Raw genomic sequence first — 18,430 nt, 5'->3', positions numbered from 1 at the left:
TCACACTTTCTCACTAGAGCAATTTCAGAGATCTTTGAAACCTCAAAATAATGTCCACTGAACAAAAACTTACCAGAAAAAAAAATCTATCTACAATTAAGTAATAGAACCAGTAATCAGGGTGGAGGGCAGATAGCATAATGGTTATGCAAAGAAACTCGTGCCTGAGGCTCCAAATCCCTAGGTTCAATCCCCTGCATCACCATAAACCAGAGCTGAGCAGTGCTCTGGGAAAAAAAAAAAGAACCAATAATCAAACAAAGTTTGTTACTGATAATTAAAACAGCTCCATATTGAATCAGGGCCTGTGTCATAGCAGGACCTTATTTTTAAAAATGTTTTCCTTTATTTACTTTGAATCGAGACAAACTTAGAAAGGAGAAAAAGATAGCGACAGAAACAGAGAGACACCTGCTTCACCACTTGTGAAGCTTTTCCCCTGCAGGTGGGGACCAGGGGCTTGAACCTGGGCCCTTGCACACTATAATATCAGCACTTAACCAGGTGTGCCACAACCTAGTCTCATAGCAGTCCTATAAAGTGTCCTGGAAGGAGACTCAGGAGGGGCAGCATATATTTGATGCCCTTACATCCACATCAGGAGCCAGCCCAACTATAGATCCTCCTACTCTGAACCCAGCACTTCAAGTTCTTTGATCTGTAATTTTTCCAAATGAACCAGAGTAGGAGCCTGTCCTCACTGGACTTCCCCTCCCCAGTTCCTCAGCTGCAGGGTTCCAGTACCACCTCTCCACTGGGTGCCTGATCTCAGGGCTCCCATCCCTACATGGGCAACGTCATCCTACTCACCTGTGTCCTGTGAGGCTCTGCCCAGGTGTGACCTATGCTGAAATACTGGAATTCCTTCCAGCAGAGCAACCTGGTGTCTGGATCTGGCACAGAAGACTCACTTTCGCTCAGTGTCTCTGCTCACTGCTCTAGAGAAAGAGAGCTCCTGTGCTTTATACACCCATAGGGAGTGTCCCGTCCTCTCTCCCATTGGCTGATTTCAAATCCTATTTCCCAGATTCCCTCCTGCACCATCTTCTGTACAGGGTGGGGCCTTTCCCTACCTAACAATGGCCCACCCATTTCTGTCCTGCCCTTCACCTTCCTAATCTCCTCAGTATTCAGCTTTCTTACTTCACAAATCAGAGCTTTGCCTTCCCGAGGCCTAAAGCCACAGGTTCTGCCCATGCAGAGTTGAAGGGGCTCTGGTTTTTTTTTTCCCCCTCCGGTTCCTTTGATTCAATTAATTATTCGAATATAAGAAAAATCAAAGTGTGGTATTTTCTTGATAACAGTTTATGTACTGAGCCACATCTACATCAGCACCAGCTGAATATGGACATTGAACTAGGTGCTCTGAGTGAACTGCACGTGATACATTTTTTCTTTTTTTAATCTATATTTATATTTTTAATAGTTGTTTAAATGGTCGTATATTTATGACATGAACTTGCAAAAAGCAAAACAAAGAAGTAAGCATCCTCTAAGATTTTCTGAGAACTACACTGGATATCTTTGTGTGGGTCAAGACGTAGAGCTATGGTGGTGAGAACATGAAACTATGGTAAGTTATGGTGGTGAGACAGAGAACTATGGTTCTAAGTGGAAATATAACCTGTATCTTTCAGTCTTAAAGCCTGTTATTTATCACAAATGTAAATGATTGGAAACTGAAAGACAGTACACAATGCAACACACAAATTCACACACAAAAAAAAAAAACCCAAATTTGTATAATTCCACAGCATACCCACAACCAATGTTCTGTGCAAGCATTTATCCAAGGATAGCCACCATAGTTCTCACAGTCTTAGAGGAAGTTTCTTTCCTACTGTGGTCTGTTTTTATTTTATTTTTGAGACAGATGCAGAGAGAGACAGAGAGAAACACCAGAGAACTGCTCAGCTTTGTCTTAAGGTAGTACAAGAGACTGAACTTTGGAGCCTCAGGCAATAAAGTCTGTTTACATAACTATTATGCTATCTTCCCCACCCTATTTTTCTTTTCTTTTTAACCCAATTTTTCTTTTCTTTTCTTTTCTTTCCTTTTCTTTTCTTTCCTTTTTTTTTTTTTTAACCAGAGCACTGATCAGCTCTGGTTTACGATGGTGCTGGGGACTGAACCTGGGACTTCGAAGCCTCAGGCATGACAGCCTGTTTGCATAACCATTATGCTATCTACCCTCTGCCCTTTAATCCAGTTTTCTGTGTTTCAGTCTCTTACATCGACATAAAGCAATTGTATTTTGTATCTGTACATAACCACCTTTGGTCCAATCATTTTGTCCCAAAGGACAAATTATACCTTGGGTTCCTTTTGTCCCCGGTCCTTACCTGGAAGAGGTGAGGGTGAGGGCTTCCAGAAGAGAGCTAGAACCAGGAGCTGAGCATTTGGAATTTTGCATAAAGAAGCCACCCTCATGTGGACACTCACCAGAATGCACCTTCCTGACATCCAGATGTCATCTCTAGAGAGTCTCATATATGCAAGTCAATCTGCTGGCTGCTGCTCCTATACCTGTCCTCAGATCTGATGATCTCAGTTCATGAAAGCCTTCTTCACCAACTGCACCCCCACCACCACACCCCTCCCACTATAGAATGATGAACAGGATAAGAAGAGAAACTGCTCTTAGGTTTTCTGCTGCTGGCAGCCAGTGCAGATTAGGTAACATTGGATACGTTCTGGATCCACTTTAAAAAAATGCTGACTGGGAAGTGGTAAAGTGCATGAAGCATTGGATGCTCAAATATAAAATGTGGAATTTGATCCCTGGAAACAACAGTGCCAGAATAATGTCTTTGGTCTCACTTTTTTTTTCTTTTTTTTTCCTTTTTTTTATTGGGGAATTAATGTTTTACATTCAACAGTAAATACAATAGTTTGTACATGCATAACATTCCCCAGTTTCCCATTTAACAATACAACCCCCACTAGGTCCTCTGTCATTCTTCTTGGACCTGCATTCTCTCCACCCACCCATCCCAGAGTCTTTTACTTTGGTGCGATATGCCAATTCCATTTCAGGTTCTACTTGTGTTTTCTTTTCTGATCTTGTTTTTCAACTTCTGCCTGACAGTGAGATCATCCCAGATTCATCCTTCTGTTTCTGACTTATTTCACTTAACATGAATTTTTCAAGGTCCATCCAAGATCGGCTGAAAACAGTGAAGTCACCATTTTTTACAGCTGAGTAGTATTCCATTGTGTATATATACCACAACTTGCTCAGCCACTCATCTGTTGTTGGACACCTGGGTTGCTTCCAGGATTTGGCTATTACAAATTGTGCTGCCAAGAACATATGTGTGCACAGGTCTTTTTGGATGGGTGTGATGGATTCCTTAGGATATATCCCCAGGAGAGGAATTGCAGGGTCATAGGGTAGATCCATTTCTAGCCTTCTGAAAGTTCTCCAGACTGTTCTCCATAGAGGTTGGACCCATTGACATTCCCACCAGCAGTGCAGGAGGGTTCCTTTGACCCCACACCCTCTCCAGCATTTGCTGCTGTTACCTTTTCTGATGTTTGACATTCTCACAGGAGTGCAGTGATATCTCATTGTTGTCTTGATTTGCATTTCTCTGACAATCAGAGACTTGGAGCATTTTTTCATGTGTTACTCGGCCTTTTGGATCTCTTCTGTGGTGAATATTCTGTCCAAGTCCTCCCCCCATTTTTGGATGGGGTTATTTGTTGTCTTGTTGTTGAGTCTGGCAAGCTCTTTATATATGTTGGTTATTAAACTCTTGTCTGATGTATGGCATGTAAAGATCTTCTCCCATTCTGTGAGGGGTCTCTTGGTTTGGGTAGTGGTTTCTTTTGCTGTGAAGAAGCTTTTTAATTTGATGTAGTCCCATAGGTTTATACTTGCCTTAGTCTTCTTTGTAATTGGATTCGTTTCATTGAAGATGTCTTTAAAATTTATGCGGAAAAGAGTTCTGCCAATATTTTCCTCTAAGTATTTTATAGTTTGTGGTCTAACATCCAAGTCCTTGATCCACTTGGAATTTACTTTTGTATTTGGTGAAATACAGTGATTCAGTTTCATTCTTCTGCATGTTTCAACCCATTGTCCCCATGTAATAGTCTGGGCCCCTTTGTCAAAGATGAGATGTCCATACGTGTGGGGCCTGAACTCCTTATTTTGTGCTTCACCCTTTGGAGGCTTTTAGCTGGACTCTTGTCCTGGTTCGTTTCTCAATATTTCTTGTTGTTGGTTTACCCATTTTATATATTATGTTTTGAGTTCCCTCTCTCAGTAGTTTTCGAATTATAGATCACTATTTCCTGGATTGACTTGTGTCTAAGTAAGGTAATTAAAGGGTTCACAGTGGTGGAAGTTAACAGTTGTTTCAATAGTATTTTAATCCCTGAGTTGGAGCTCAGTGGTTTAATAGCCTCTTTTTTTCTTAATTCCCTGTAGGCTATGGGAGCCTGAGGGCTTTTAAACTATAAATAGGCTTCTTAGCTTAATCACTGACTCCTGACCAAGAGATAAAGCAGGGTGTGGCAGAGATAATCCAGTGGTTATGCAAAGAGACTTTCACAGCCCCTCAGCTATGCCACAGAGGTATAGGTCTTCTCCTAAATTTCCTGGTTAGATCTCTGTCCCCTGGTTTCCCTCCCTGCCACTACTCCAGATTCTGAGGGCAGTAGCAATGGAGACTCAGAGTTGCACTTGGTGAGTCTCTGGGGAGTCCTCTCCTCCCTTCAGCTGTCCCCTTGTTGGTGAAATAGACTGGAGGTGGTATCTCAACTGATAAATTGCTGGACTGTTACCAGCCACTTAGTCTCTCCCTAGGCTCCTCTCTGTCACCAGCCACGTGTGTCTGCACTCACCAGTGATTTGGTGGGTAGTCCTGTCTTGTTTCAGTCCCAGGTGGTCTCCTTTGGTATTCCTAGTTGATCTGGGAGAGGAGAGGAGAGGAGAGGAGAGGAGAGGAGAGGAGAGGAGAGGAGAGGAGAGGAGAGGAGAGGAGTGGAGAGAAATGTAGTCTCACTTTTAACCTCTCTCAAATCAACGCACTCATCTTTAAAATATATTAAAATGGGAGGACTGTGCAGTGAAACACATGAGCAAGGAACTAGTTTCAGGCACCTCCCTCTCACTGGCAAGGTGAAGGTTTCTTTTATTTTAATATTTATTTTCCCTTTTGTTGCCCTTGTTGTTTTTTATTGTTGTTGTAGTTATTATTATTATTGTTATTGATGTCATTGTTGGATAGGACAGAGAGAAATGGAGAGAGAAGGGGCAGACAGAGAGAGGGAGAGAAAGACAGAAACCTGCAGACCTGCTTCACTGCCTGTGAAGTGACCCCCCCCTGCAGGTGGGGAGCCAGGTGCTTGAACCAGGATCCTTATGCCAGTCCTTGCACTTTGCGCCACTTACCCTTAACCCACTGTACTACCACCCAGCTCCCTAGGTGAAGGCTTCTTATGTAGTGAAGCAGTGATACACATGTCTCTCCTTTTCTATCCCTTTTGGCTCCCCTGGCCTCTTAATTTCTGTCTCTTTACAAAATAAATAAAATATAATGACAATAAAACAAAATAAACCTTAGAAAACAAGAAACCTTAGAAAAAGACAGTCCCTGGCAACAGTAGCTTTATGGTAAAGAGAGTATTTTAGAGCTTTAAGGAAATACAAATCTGCATAGAAAATTATATGTAAACTTTTTGAAAATATAGGGTCTACTAAACAGTATTTCATCAATGAATTTAGAGGGAAAAAATATAAAGAGAATGGTTAAATGGGGGAAACGCTTGAACTTCCTTATCCCTCTCAGAAGATCGAGTCAGAAAGGCTAATAGGTAATCACATCAGAAACAAAATCTTTTATTTATTTATTTGGATAGAGACAGCCAGAAATTGAGAGGGAAGGGGGTGATAGAGAGGGAGAGAGACAGAGACACGTGCAGCCCTGCTTCACCACTTGTGAAGCCTTCCCCCTGCAGGTGGGTCAGGAACAAAGTCTTTAAAAGGAATTTCTGTAACATGAAACTGGACAAACAGGAGAAAGGGAAAGATATTCCCTGCATGATTATAAAGCCCAGCAGAGTCCAACCTGATAGTATGGTGAACAGAGAACCTCCTTTTTCTCTCCTGGACCTCAGAGACTGAGCTGCTCTGGAGAAGAGTCATTTGTCCAGAGCACAGAGCCACAATTGAGCAAGCATCTTGCAAGGAACTTCCTGAGTTACCAGTGAGTACACACGGGGTTACTGGTAGATGAAGTGGGTTCCCACAGTAAGGGGGGGCAGTAACAGGGTACTAAGTGCAAAAATGGGGGTGGCAGTGGTTCTGAGATCTCCAAGCTCAGTGGGATCAGACAAAAACATCCAATAGCAAGGAGGGGCAGAAATTTTCTCTATACAGTACCCCTGGAAGCAGAATCCCCTATGACAGTGGACAATGAAGCTCCGGATCATGGTTCTCAGAGTTAGGAGCTGTTATTGGACAGTCCTAGGTTGTTTTTTGTTTTTTTTTTCAGGTGATTGGTTTAAAGTAACAGAAGAAGTCAATCCGTAGAGTGGTTCTGTTGACTTGGTAACTACATGAATAAAATATAAGCCAGAGGGAGTCAGGTGGGTGAAGCACAGTGGGTTAAGTGTAGGTGGCCCAAAGCACAAGGATTGGCACAAGGATCCTGGTTTGAGCCCCCGGCTCCCCACCTGCAGGGGAGTCACTTCATAAGCAATGAAGCAGGTCTGCAGGTGTCTTTATCTCCTCTCTGTCTCCCCTCCTCTCTTGATTTCTCTCTGTCCTATCCAGCAACAACAACAATTATAACTACAACAATAAAACAAGGGAAACAAAACCAAAAAGGAATAAATAAATATTATATATATATTATATATACAATATATTGCCAGAGGCAATGCAGTGGGTCATAAAAATGTACCTTAGGGGGCCTGATAGCTCACATGGCAGGATGCCATCTTTATTATGCTTGCCCAAGCCCCATGTTATGCTTGATAAAACCCCATGGCACTACAGGGGAGTCCTACATGCACTCTGAGAGGTTTTAGTACTTTAGTCTATTTGTCTGTCTCTGTAATTGAACATTTTTCTCTTTGAATGGTGATAACAGCTATGCATAATAAATGAATGTATGTCTAAGGGAAAATAAAAAAGAAAGAAACGATTTCCAGGATAGCACAAGAGGTATAAGATCAGATCTGGAATCCACCCTTCTCACATACAAGCAAATGTAGCCCTACAACCTAGCTTCTTGCCTCCTGTCATCTGGGAAAGTCTGTAGGTGGAGGATCAGAAGCCAGAGGAAGGCTTAGAGAGCGAGGAAAATGTGGGTCATGTGGACTGCCTAAAGTCAACTGGGAAGAGAGAACAGGGTTGAAATATCCCTGAGGTGGAAGATAGTGGCCAAGGGAAGAAAATCCATTGATAGAATGAGGAAAGTATCAGAAAGTTCTTAATTTAGAGTTATGGGAAATAATTTTACACGAGTTAATATTTACATATTAGTAAGGACAGCACACACCATAGGCAATGGGAAATTCATTTCTATGTTCTTCATCAGCAAACTTTGCTTGGCAAACCCATGTACATCCTAAGATTTCAGTTGGTCACCTGAAAGTTGGTATAGAGGATAAAGTTTAGGGACTTCAAGTATGGTAAGTATTCTGAAAAGCTGTTCTTCACTTTCATAAGAGGAAATGAAGGTAAGAGAGAAGACTATAAGAGTCTCTCTTTGGGTACATTAAAAGGGAGAACGTCTAATGGGAAAGTTATGAATCCATGAGATGTCATGGCTGAAAGCAGACATAGCTCCACTTTGGAGGGATGTCTACCTAAGATACAAGTCATTTACTTCTCTGTTCTTTCTGCCTGGCCTTTCTGCTCAGGGAAGATGATCTTGAAGATCCACAGATGCCTGTTGAAACATCCTTCCAGCATTCAAATGATCCCTTCCTCCCCAACACACCCACACACAGGGGACCTGGAATCACTGCAGAAGCTACCCTCTCCTGTCCTTTATCTCCGGAGTGACCCAGGGACAATGTCTGCTACATGGAGACCAAAGAGGCCTCCCTACTCTGTATTATGAAGTCTCCCCCCACAGTTACCCACGATTCTTTACAGATGGGATTGACAATTGAAGGACAGTGTAAACACTTCAGGGAGAAGATTTTCAATTCTCCAGGAACAGATGCCAGTGTTGTTCTGGTGAATTAACCAGAATTAATCTGCTTCCTGTTGGGCTCATCTAGATCACCTACAGCCCTTGATTAGAACAGATATCTTCCCCCAGACCAGCACCTTATAAGGGCACAGGGAATTCCATTCCTCCATCTCACCCTGGGAGTTTTCTCCAGAACTTAGGCATGGTGTGAGCATGGGTCTCCAATATTTTTTTTGTACTGGGAGTGAAACTTGGTTCTACATTTATCACTATAACTGCCAAGAATTATCATTTGCATGATTTTACCAAATATTTTGGTTCTGAATTTACTTGAGAAGGCAACAAAACAAGATTAGGAACACTTTGGGAATCCACCAAGTCATAGAAGAGTGCAAATACTTGTGACTTGTGGACAGTGAGGAGAAACAGAGAGATTTCTGGGGCTAAAAGCCTGTATCTACTTGGGAATGACTAGTAACAGTACGGCAGTTTACCAGTTGAGATGCCATCTCCAGTTTTGAGATTTATCTACAAAAAGATTGCTGATGGGAAGAGAAGATCCCCTAAGGCTAAGAAAATGGAACTGTAAGTCTCTATTTCTACTTTCCCTTGGAGGCTGGAGAAACAGCTGGGAGGCTCTGTGCTGACACTAGGGGAATAGTACTGATTGGGCAACTCAGGAGAAGACATACACTCCTAGTAGTCTGAAAGTGGGGCTGTGTAGTGGGAGCCACTCCAAATTATTCTCCTGATGAATTGGGAGATATGTTTAATAATTGCCTCAGAACCCACAGAGTACAACAGGATTTTTTTTTTTTTTTTTTTTAAGAAACTCACAGGGCCAAGGAGTGCTGCCTGCCTTGGATCAGCTCTGGCTACTATCAGAGCAGCCAGATTGGACCCAGGGCTTTGGACCCTTGGGGCATAGGAGGCTCTTTGCATAAATACTCTGCTATCTCTCTCCCACCCTGTTTTGTCTCTTGGTCAGGAGTGAGTGGTTAAGCTAAAAAAAAAACCTACTTATAGTTAAAAAGCCCTCGGACTTTCATAGCCTACAGGGGAGAAAAAAGAACATAAGAGGGTTTAACAGCCACTGTGCTTCAACTCAGGGATTGAGATAACATTGAAACAACTGTTAATTTCCACAACTGTGAACTCTTTAAGTACCTTAATTAGACACAAGTCAATCCAGGCTACAGTGATGAGTAGATTGAAAAGTACTCAGAGAGGGACCTCAAAACATACTATATACAATGATTAAACCAAGAAGAAACATTATAGAAATGAACTAGGACAAAAGTCCATTAAAAGCCCCACAAAGTTAGAAGCACATAAGTATTAGTACAACAGTGTAGGAGGGCTCCTTTGTCCCCAAAACTTCTACAGTATTTGTTGCTGCTGTCATGTTTGATGTATGATATTCACACAGGGATGAGGTAGTATCTCAATGTTGTATAAGTACCATGTGCAAACCAATTGCACCGCTGGAGCTCCGGTATCTCAATGTTGTCTTTATTTTAATTTATCTGACAATCAGTGAAATAGAGATTTTTGGTATGTTTGTTAACCTTTTGGATCTCTTCTGTAGTGAATATTCTATTCATATCCTCTGCCCATTTTTTAGATGGGATCATTTGATTTTTTTTGTTGCTTAGTAAGCTCTTTATATATTTTGGTTATTAATCTCTTGTCTGAAGTATGGCATGTAAAGCTCTTTACACAGTCTGTGATGGGTCTTTATGTTTGAGTAGTGATTGCTTTTGCTGATCCAGCTTTCTAGTCTTTTTTCCAACTATGATGCCATCTCCCCAGACAATATCCTGGGTCCACCTACATATTAGATGTCAGGTGCAGACAAAAACTAATAAAGTCATAGGCCCATTGGATTATACCTGAAATAGACCTACTAGCTTTTTACAAAACAGAGAGCCCAGATCTTTATCTGAAATATTCTTTCCTTTAGGTTCATGATTAGTCAACAATTTGTTCTGTTTTATATCTTAATTCTTTTTTCAGCCACAAGGTTCTAGATGTTACCATGATGCCAACAAGACTTTCTTGGGAAGATGGCCGCACCATGATCCTGGAGCCCCACCTCCCTAGATCTCTGCCCCACTAGGGAAAGAGAGAGACAGGCTAGGAGTATGGATCCACCTGCCAATACCCAAGTTCAGTGGGGAAGCAATTACAGAAGCCAGACCTTCCACCTTCTGCACCCGACAGTGATCCTGGGTCCACATTCCCAGAGGGATAAAGAATAGGAAAGCTATCAAAGAAGGGAATTGGATATGGACCTCTAGTGGTGAGCATTGTGTGGAAATGCACCTCCCTTTATCCTATAGTCTTGTCAATATTTCCATTTTATAAATAATTTTTTTTAAAAAAGAATGAGGACAACATCCAAACACTAATTGAGGCATTAGTCACAGGAGTGAGAAAAGCATTTGAAAGTAATATCATTAGAACTGGGAAAACAGAAATAAATACAACAAGAGATCTAACTGAAGTTATGATCTACAGCTGAAAGTTTAGCCTCAGGTGGGTGCTTGAATGTGCTTGGAGCAAAAAGGGTTGTGGACACGGGTTCAAGAAAAGTAAAGTCAAATCAGAGCTCTGGGCAGTGTGGGCGCTGAGCTGCACCATTTTGTTCATTTCACTTTAAGTGCAGCAAGCAAGTAATATTGTTCCTAGTGCCAGAAGAAAAAAGACAGGGGCTTACAACCTCAATCTTTGACTCGGGGGTTTTAACCTTGCTAATTTTTTTAAGAATTTATTTATTTATTCATGAGCAACATAGGAGGAGAGAAAGAACCAGCCATCACTCTGGTACATGCGCTGCCGGGGATAGAACTCAGGACCTCACGTTTGAGAGGCTAGTGCCTTAGCCACTGTGCCACCTCCTGGACCACTAGCCTTCTGAATTTAAGGCAAGAACACAACATAAAACAGGGTATTTGTGACCACAAGACAGCCCAAAGCAACCACCCCACCACTCCCTCCCACCCAACGCAGGTCATACAAACAAGAGAAACCTAGAGATAACAATAGCACCACCTGCTGGTCATTAATAACCAAAAAAATGCACAAGCAGAGAAACAACTAAACAGCCAACTATGCTGTATCAGCCAGACAGAAATGAAACCGAGGAAACCCAATGAATTACAGATTTAGAGAGACTCTCAGAGACCGATTACATACAGCTCATTATGAGGACTTCCCAAGAATTTAAGCAAGAATTAAAAGAGCATAATACTATGGAATTAAAACACACAAGAGAGCCCCTGGCTCCCCACATGCAAGGGAGTCGATTCACAGTGGTGAAGCAGGGCTGCAGGTGTCTATCTTTCTCTCCCCCTCTCTGTCTTTCCCTCCTCTCTCTATTTCTCTCTGTCCTATCCAACAACAATGACAGCAATAACAACAGCAATGACAATAAACAGCAAGGGCAACAAAAGGGAAAAATGAATAAATTAATAGTTTAAAACAATTTAAAAACAAAACTCCTAGACCAAATGGTTTTACAAATTAATTCTACAAACCTTCAAGGAAGACTTAATCCCTCTACTTTTAAAACTCTTCCAAAGATTGAAGACACAAGAATACTCCCTTTCAGCTTCTATGAAATCAACATCACTCTGATACCAAAAGCAGACATAGACACAACCAAAAAAGAAAAAGAAAAGAAAACTACAGACCAATATCTCTGATGAACATAGATGCTAAAATAATGAACAAAAATCTAGCCAACTGGATACAGCAGTGTATTAAAAAGATCATTTATCATGACCAAGTGGGGTTTATCTCAGGGATGCAAGGTTGGTTTAATATATGTAAGTCAACCAACCTGGTCCAATAAAAAGAAGACCAAAAAAACACATGGTAATATCAATAGATGCAGAGAAAGCCTTTGGCAAAATGCAACATCCCTTTATGATCAAAACACTACAAAAATGAGAATAGATCAAAAACTCCTCAAGATAGTGGAGTCCATATATAGCAAACCTAAAGTCAACATCATACTCAATGGTGAAAAACTGGAAGCATTACCCTCAGATCAGGTACTAGACAGGGCTGCCCACTATCACCGTTACTATTCAACACAGTGTTGGAAGTTCTTGCCATAGCAATCAGGCAGGAGCAAGGAAGTAAAAGTATACAAATTGGAAGAGAAGTCAAACTCTCCCTACCCAAAGAGCCCCCTCACAGAATGTGAGAACATCTTTACATGCCATACATCAGACAACAGTTTAATAACCAAAATATATAAAGAGCTTGGCAAACTCAACCACAAGAAAACAAATGACCCCATCCAAAAATGGGGAAAGGACATGGACAGAATATTCACCACAGAAGAGATCTGAAGGAGTCCAACAGTAGTGCAGCGGGTTAAGTGCTCATGGCATAAAGCACAAGGACCTGCTTAAGGATCACGGTTCCAGCCCCTGACTCCCCACCTGCAGGGGAGTTGCTTCACAGGTGATGAAACAGGTCTTCAGGTGTCTTTCTCTCCCTCTCTCTGGCTTCCCCTCCTCTCTCTATTTCTCTTTGTCCTAACAATGATGACATGAATAACAGTAACTACAACAACAATAAAAACAAGGACAACAAAAGGGAAAATAAATACATATTTTTTTTAAAAAGAAGAGATCTGAAAGGCCGAGAAACACAGGAAAAAAATGCTCCAAGTCACTGACTGTCAGAGAAATGCAAATAAAGACAACAATGAGATACCACTTCATTCCTGTCAGAATGTCATACATCAGAAAAGGTAACAGCAGCAAATGCTGGAGAGATTGTATGGTTAAAGGAACCCTCCTGCCCTGCTGATGGGAATGTAAATTGGTCAAACCTCTGTGGAGAGCAGTCTGGAGAACTCTCAGAAGGTTAGAAATGGGGGGGGGGGGGCAGGCTGTAGCGCAGCGGGTTAAGCGCACATGGCGCAAAGCTCAAGGACCGGAGTAAGGAATCCGGTTCAAGCCCCCGGCTCCCCACCTGCAGGGGTCGCTTCACAGGCGGTGAAGCAGGTCTGCTGGTGTCTGTCTTTCTCTCTCCCTCTCTTGTCTTCCCCTCCTCTCTCCATTTCTCTCTGTCCTGTCCAACAAGGACGACATCGATAATAACTATAATAATAAAGCAACAAAGATAACAAAAGGAAATAAATAAATATTTTTTAAAAGGTTAGAAATGGACATACCCTACGACCCTTCAATTCCTCTCCTGGGGACATATCCTAAGGAACCCAACACACCCATCCAAAAAGATCTGTGTTCACATATGTTCATAGTAGCACAATTTGTAAACCTGGAAGCAAACCAGGTGACCAATAACTGATGAGTGTGTGGTATTAAAAATGATGATTTCGGGAGTTGGGCAATAGCACAGCGGCTTAAGCTCATGTGGCACAAAGCCCAAGCAATGTTTAGGATCTGGGTTGGGAGACCCCAGCTCCCCACCTGCAGAAGAGTCACTTCTCAGGCAGTGAAGCTGGTCTGCAGGTATCTCTGTATCTCTTCTTGTCTATCTCCCCCTTCTATCTCAATTTTTCTCTGTCTCTATCCAGTAACAACAACAACAACAACAAAAAGATGGCGCAAAGAGCAAGGACTGGCTTAAGGATCCCGGTTGGAGCCCAGGCTCCCCACCTGCAGGGGAGTCGCTTCACAGGCGGTGAAGCAGGTCTGCAGGTGTTTGTCTTTCTCTCCCCCTCTCTTTCTTTCCCTCCTCTCTCAGTTTCTCTCTGTCCTATCCAACAACGACGACAATAATAATATTAACAAACATCATAGACAACAAGGGCAACAATAGGGAAAAATGGTCTCCAGGAAGAGTGGATTCCTAGTGCAGGAACCAAGCTGCAGCAATAACCCTGGAGGAAAAAAAAAAAAAAAAGGGCAACAAAAGGGAAAATTAATTAATTAATTAATTAATTTAAAAAACAAAATTATTTTTTAAAATGATTTCAAGTGTTGAGCGGTAGCGCGGCTGGTTAAATGCACGTGTGGCAAAGCGCAAGGACTGGCATAAGGATCCCAGTTTGCACCCGACCTGCGGGGAATCAGGTCTGCAGATGTCTATATTTATCTCCCCCTTTCTGTCTTCCCCTCCTCTCTCCATTTCTCTCTGTCCTATCCAACAATGACAACATCAATAACAACAAGAATAATAACTACAACAATAATAAAAAAACAAAGGCAACAAAAGGGAAAATAAATATTAAAAAAAAAAATTTTCCATGAAGGATGATAAATGACATAGTGGGGGTTGTATTGTTAAATGGGAAACTGGGGAATGTTATGCATGTACAAACTATTGTATTTACTGTTGAATGTAAAACATTAGTTCCCCAATAAAGAAATATTTTTTTTTAAGAAATAAATTTTTTAAAAAAATTTTAAAGGTGACTTCGGAAGTTGGGCGGTAGCACAGCAAGTTAAGTGCACATGGCGCAAAGCGCAAGGACCAGCATCAGGATCCCAGTTGGAGCCCCTGGATCCCCACCTGCAGGGGGGTCGCTTTACAAGCTTTCTATCGCCCTGTCTTTCTCCACTCTCTGTTTCTCTCTGACCTAACCAACAACTACAACAGCAATGATAACAATAATAATAACGACAACCAGAAGGGTAACAACCAGAGCAACCAAATGGGAAAAATTGCCTCCAGAAACAGTGAATTCATAGTGCAGGCACCGAGCTCCAGCAATAACCCTGGAGGCAAATAAAATACCATAGCTTAATTGTATTGCTTTAAGCACTACAGCTCCAGATGTAGGAGGTTCTGTATTTTGTGTGTCTGAGGTGAAGGCCATAGGCAGGTCCTTTCACCCTAACTGTTACTGTACATGCAAGTTATAGAAAAACATAGATCAAGCACTAGATATTTCAGCTCACCACTGATTCATTAGAAAAGTGGATTGATTGGGAGTCGGGCAGTAGAGCAGCGGGTTAAGCGCAGGTGGCGCAAAGCGCAAGGACTGGTGTAAGGATCCCGATTCGAGCCCCCCCCAGACTCTCCACCTTCAAGGGAGTCGCTTTACAAGCAGTGAAGCAGGTCTGCAGGTGTCTATCTATCTCTCCCCCTCTCTGTCTTCCCCTCCTCTCTCCATTTCTCTCTGTCCTAGCCAATAACAACAACATCAATAACAACAATAATAACTACAACAATAAAACAACAAGGGCAACAAAAGGGAATAAATAAATAAATATTTTAAGTGGATTGATTAATGGGGGTCAGGTGGTGGTGCAACTGGTTAAGCACAAATATCACTATACATACAGACTGAGGTTTGAGTCCCCACACTCCACCTGCAAGCAGTGAAGTGGCTTCTTAGCTGCCTCTCTGTCTTCTCTCTATCTACCCTCCCCTTTCAATTCCTCTCTCTTTTTTTAAATATTTCATTTGTTAATGTGAAAGACAGCCAGAGAGAGAGAGAACCAGACATCATTTTGGTAGATGTGCTGCTGGGGATAAAACTCTGGACCTCTGGAGACAGGTGGTAGTGCAGCAAGTTAAGTGCACATGGCTCAAAGCCCAAGGACCCATGAAGGATCCCGGTTCTAGCCCCCTGCTTCCCACCTGCAGGGGAGTCGCTTCACAGGCAGTGAAGCAGGTCTGCAGGTGTCTATCTTTCTCTCCCCCTCTCTGTCTTCCCCTCCTCTCTCCATTTTTCTCTGTCCTATCCAACAACAACAACATCAATGATAAATACAACAATAAAAACAAGGGCAATTAAAAGGAATAAATAAATATTTTTCCCTTCGATGAAAATTTATTGCGAAGCTGCTGGCTGATAACTTTTTTTTTATTTAAGAAAGGATAAATTAACAAAACCATAGGGTAGGAGGGGTACAAGTCCACACAATTCCCACCACCCAATCTCCATATATCCCACCCCCTCCCCTGATAGCTTTCCCATTCTCTATCCCTCTGGGAGCATGGACCCAGGGTCATTGAGGTAGAAGGTCTGGCTTCTGTAATTGCTTCCCCGCTGAACATGGGCGTTGACTGGTCGGTCCATACTCCCAGTCTGCCTCTCTCTTTCCCTAGTAGGGTGTGTCTCTGGGGAAGCTGAGCTCCAGGACACATTGGTGGGGTCTTCAATGCAGGGACACATTGGTGGGGTCTTCAATACAGACCCCACATTGGTGGGGTCTTCAATCCAGGGGTCTTCAATCCTGGCCAGCATCCTGCTGGCATCTGGAACCTGGTGATTGAAAAGAGAGTTAACATACGAAGCCAAACAAATTGTTGAGCAATCGTGGACCCAAAGGTTGGAATAGTGGAGAGGAAGTGTTAGTGGGGTACTCACTGCAAACTCTAGTGTATTTATGCTTTCAGGTATATATTTTGCAGTAGTTTATGGATACGTGTGAACATATGCTCTCTCTCACAGAAACTGGTGTATATCTAGGTTATGGGACTTTGTTAGAAAGTGAACCACCTGAGATGAAATTAGAGTATACTATAAAAGGAAAGGTCTCACCCGAGTAATGAAGCTGAAGGGTTGTCATTCCACTCGTGAAGTCTCTGGACACAGTCTGAGGTGAAGCATGTTGAGGTGGCAATCGTTGCGTTGGTTAGGTTGTGATCGGTGGATGCAGTATTATTTGGTATGGATTGGGAGATGCATACGGGAAAGTGGGCCCTATCCAAGGGTTCCAGGACTGGGGGAAGTAAAGGGTTCCAGGACTGGGGGAAGTAGGGGCTCTATAGTGGAGATGTGAGGTTCCTGCTGTCTTAGGGTTCAAAAAGACAATGGATAGTTAATGTTATCATCACATTATTTGGTAATTGGGTTAACTTTGAAAAGTCCTTTTGTTATGGTTTGCTGTACAGTATCCAGTATCTTGTATATAGCTGTGCTATTGGATGCTTCTAATCTACTTGGTCTAGGCTTTTGAGAGAGTCCGCATATCAAATACACAGCCTATATATTAAAAAGACTCAGTCTGTGTTTTGAAAAACTTTGAGACATACAGTTGATTTTCCCCCTCAGAACATGAATTTTTTAAAAGACCTGTTTATGTGATAGAGAAAGAAATATGCAGGCCATTACTTTGATTTATGTGAGGCTAGAGATTGAACATGGAACCTGGTGCTAGCAAGTCAGGTACTTTACCTGTTGTTCCACCTCCTAGGCCCCTGAACCTGTAAAGTTATGAATAACATTTAATTCTTAGGGCTAGGCAGTAGCACAGCAGGTAAAGCACAAATGGCACGAAGCAAAAGGACCAACATAAGGATCCTGGTTCCAGCCCCCAGCTCCCCATCTGCAAGATGGTAGCTTCACAAGAGCTGAAGCATGTCTGCAGGTGTCTTTCTTTCTCTCCCCTTCTCTGTCTTCCCCTGCTCTTTCAATTTCTCTCTGTTCTATCCAACAATAACAACAACAATGATAAACAACAAGGGCATCAAAAGGAAAAAAATAGCCTCCAAGAGCAGTGTGTTTGTTCTTAGTACAGACACCGAGCCCCAGAGATAACCCTGGAGGCAAATAAATAAATAAATAAAATCCCACAAAAAAAAAGACTAATACTGCTATGAGTTACAGTCTACTGACATATATAATATAAATACAGTTCTGCATTTAAGAGTTGTACTCAATTTCCTATGCAGGTGATAATGATAATGGTTGGAACTAATGCAGCTTTGAACAAAATATAAAACTAGAGTAAGTTTTTTATTTTTATTTTTTAAGTTATTAATTTTCCCTTTTGTTGCCCTTGTTTTTTATTGTTGTTGTAGTTATTATCGTTGCTGTTATTGATGTCATTGTTGTTGGATAGGACAGAGAGAAATAGAGAGAAGAGGGGAAGACAGGTAGGGAGAGAGAAAGATAGACACCTGCAGACCTGCTTCACCGCTTGTGAAGTGACTCCCCTGCAGGTGGGGAGCAAGGGGGTTGAACCAGGATCCTTACGCCTTTTTTTGTGCTTCGTGCTGTGTGCACTTAACCTGCTGCACTACCACCCAATTCCCATAGAGTAAGTTTTTGAAGGTAAAAGTTATGATCAGGAATATTTATTTCTTTTTTTTATTAATTTCTTTATTGAGGAATTAATGTTTTACATTCAACAGTAAATACAATAGTTTGTACATGTATAACATTTCCCAGTTTTCCATATAATAATAAAACCACCACTAGGTCCTCTGTCATCCTCCTTGGATCTGTTTTTTTTCCACCCACCCACCCCAGAGTCTTACTTTGGTGCCAATTCCACTTCAGGTTCTACTTGTGTTTTCTTTTCTGATCTTGTTTTTCAACTTCTGCCTGAGAG

Source organism: Erinaceus europaeus, chromosome 23 (genome assembly GCF_950295315.1).
Source record: "Erinaceus europaeus chromosome 23, mEriEur2.1, whole genome shotgun sequence".
In the NCBI taxonomy this organism is placed as follows: Eukaryota; Metazoa; Chordata; class Mammalia; order Eulipotyphla; family Erinaceidae; genus Erinaceus; species Erinaceus europaeus.
This window is presented reverse-complemented; position numbering follows the sequence as displayed.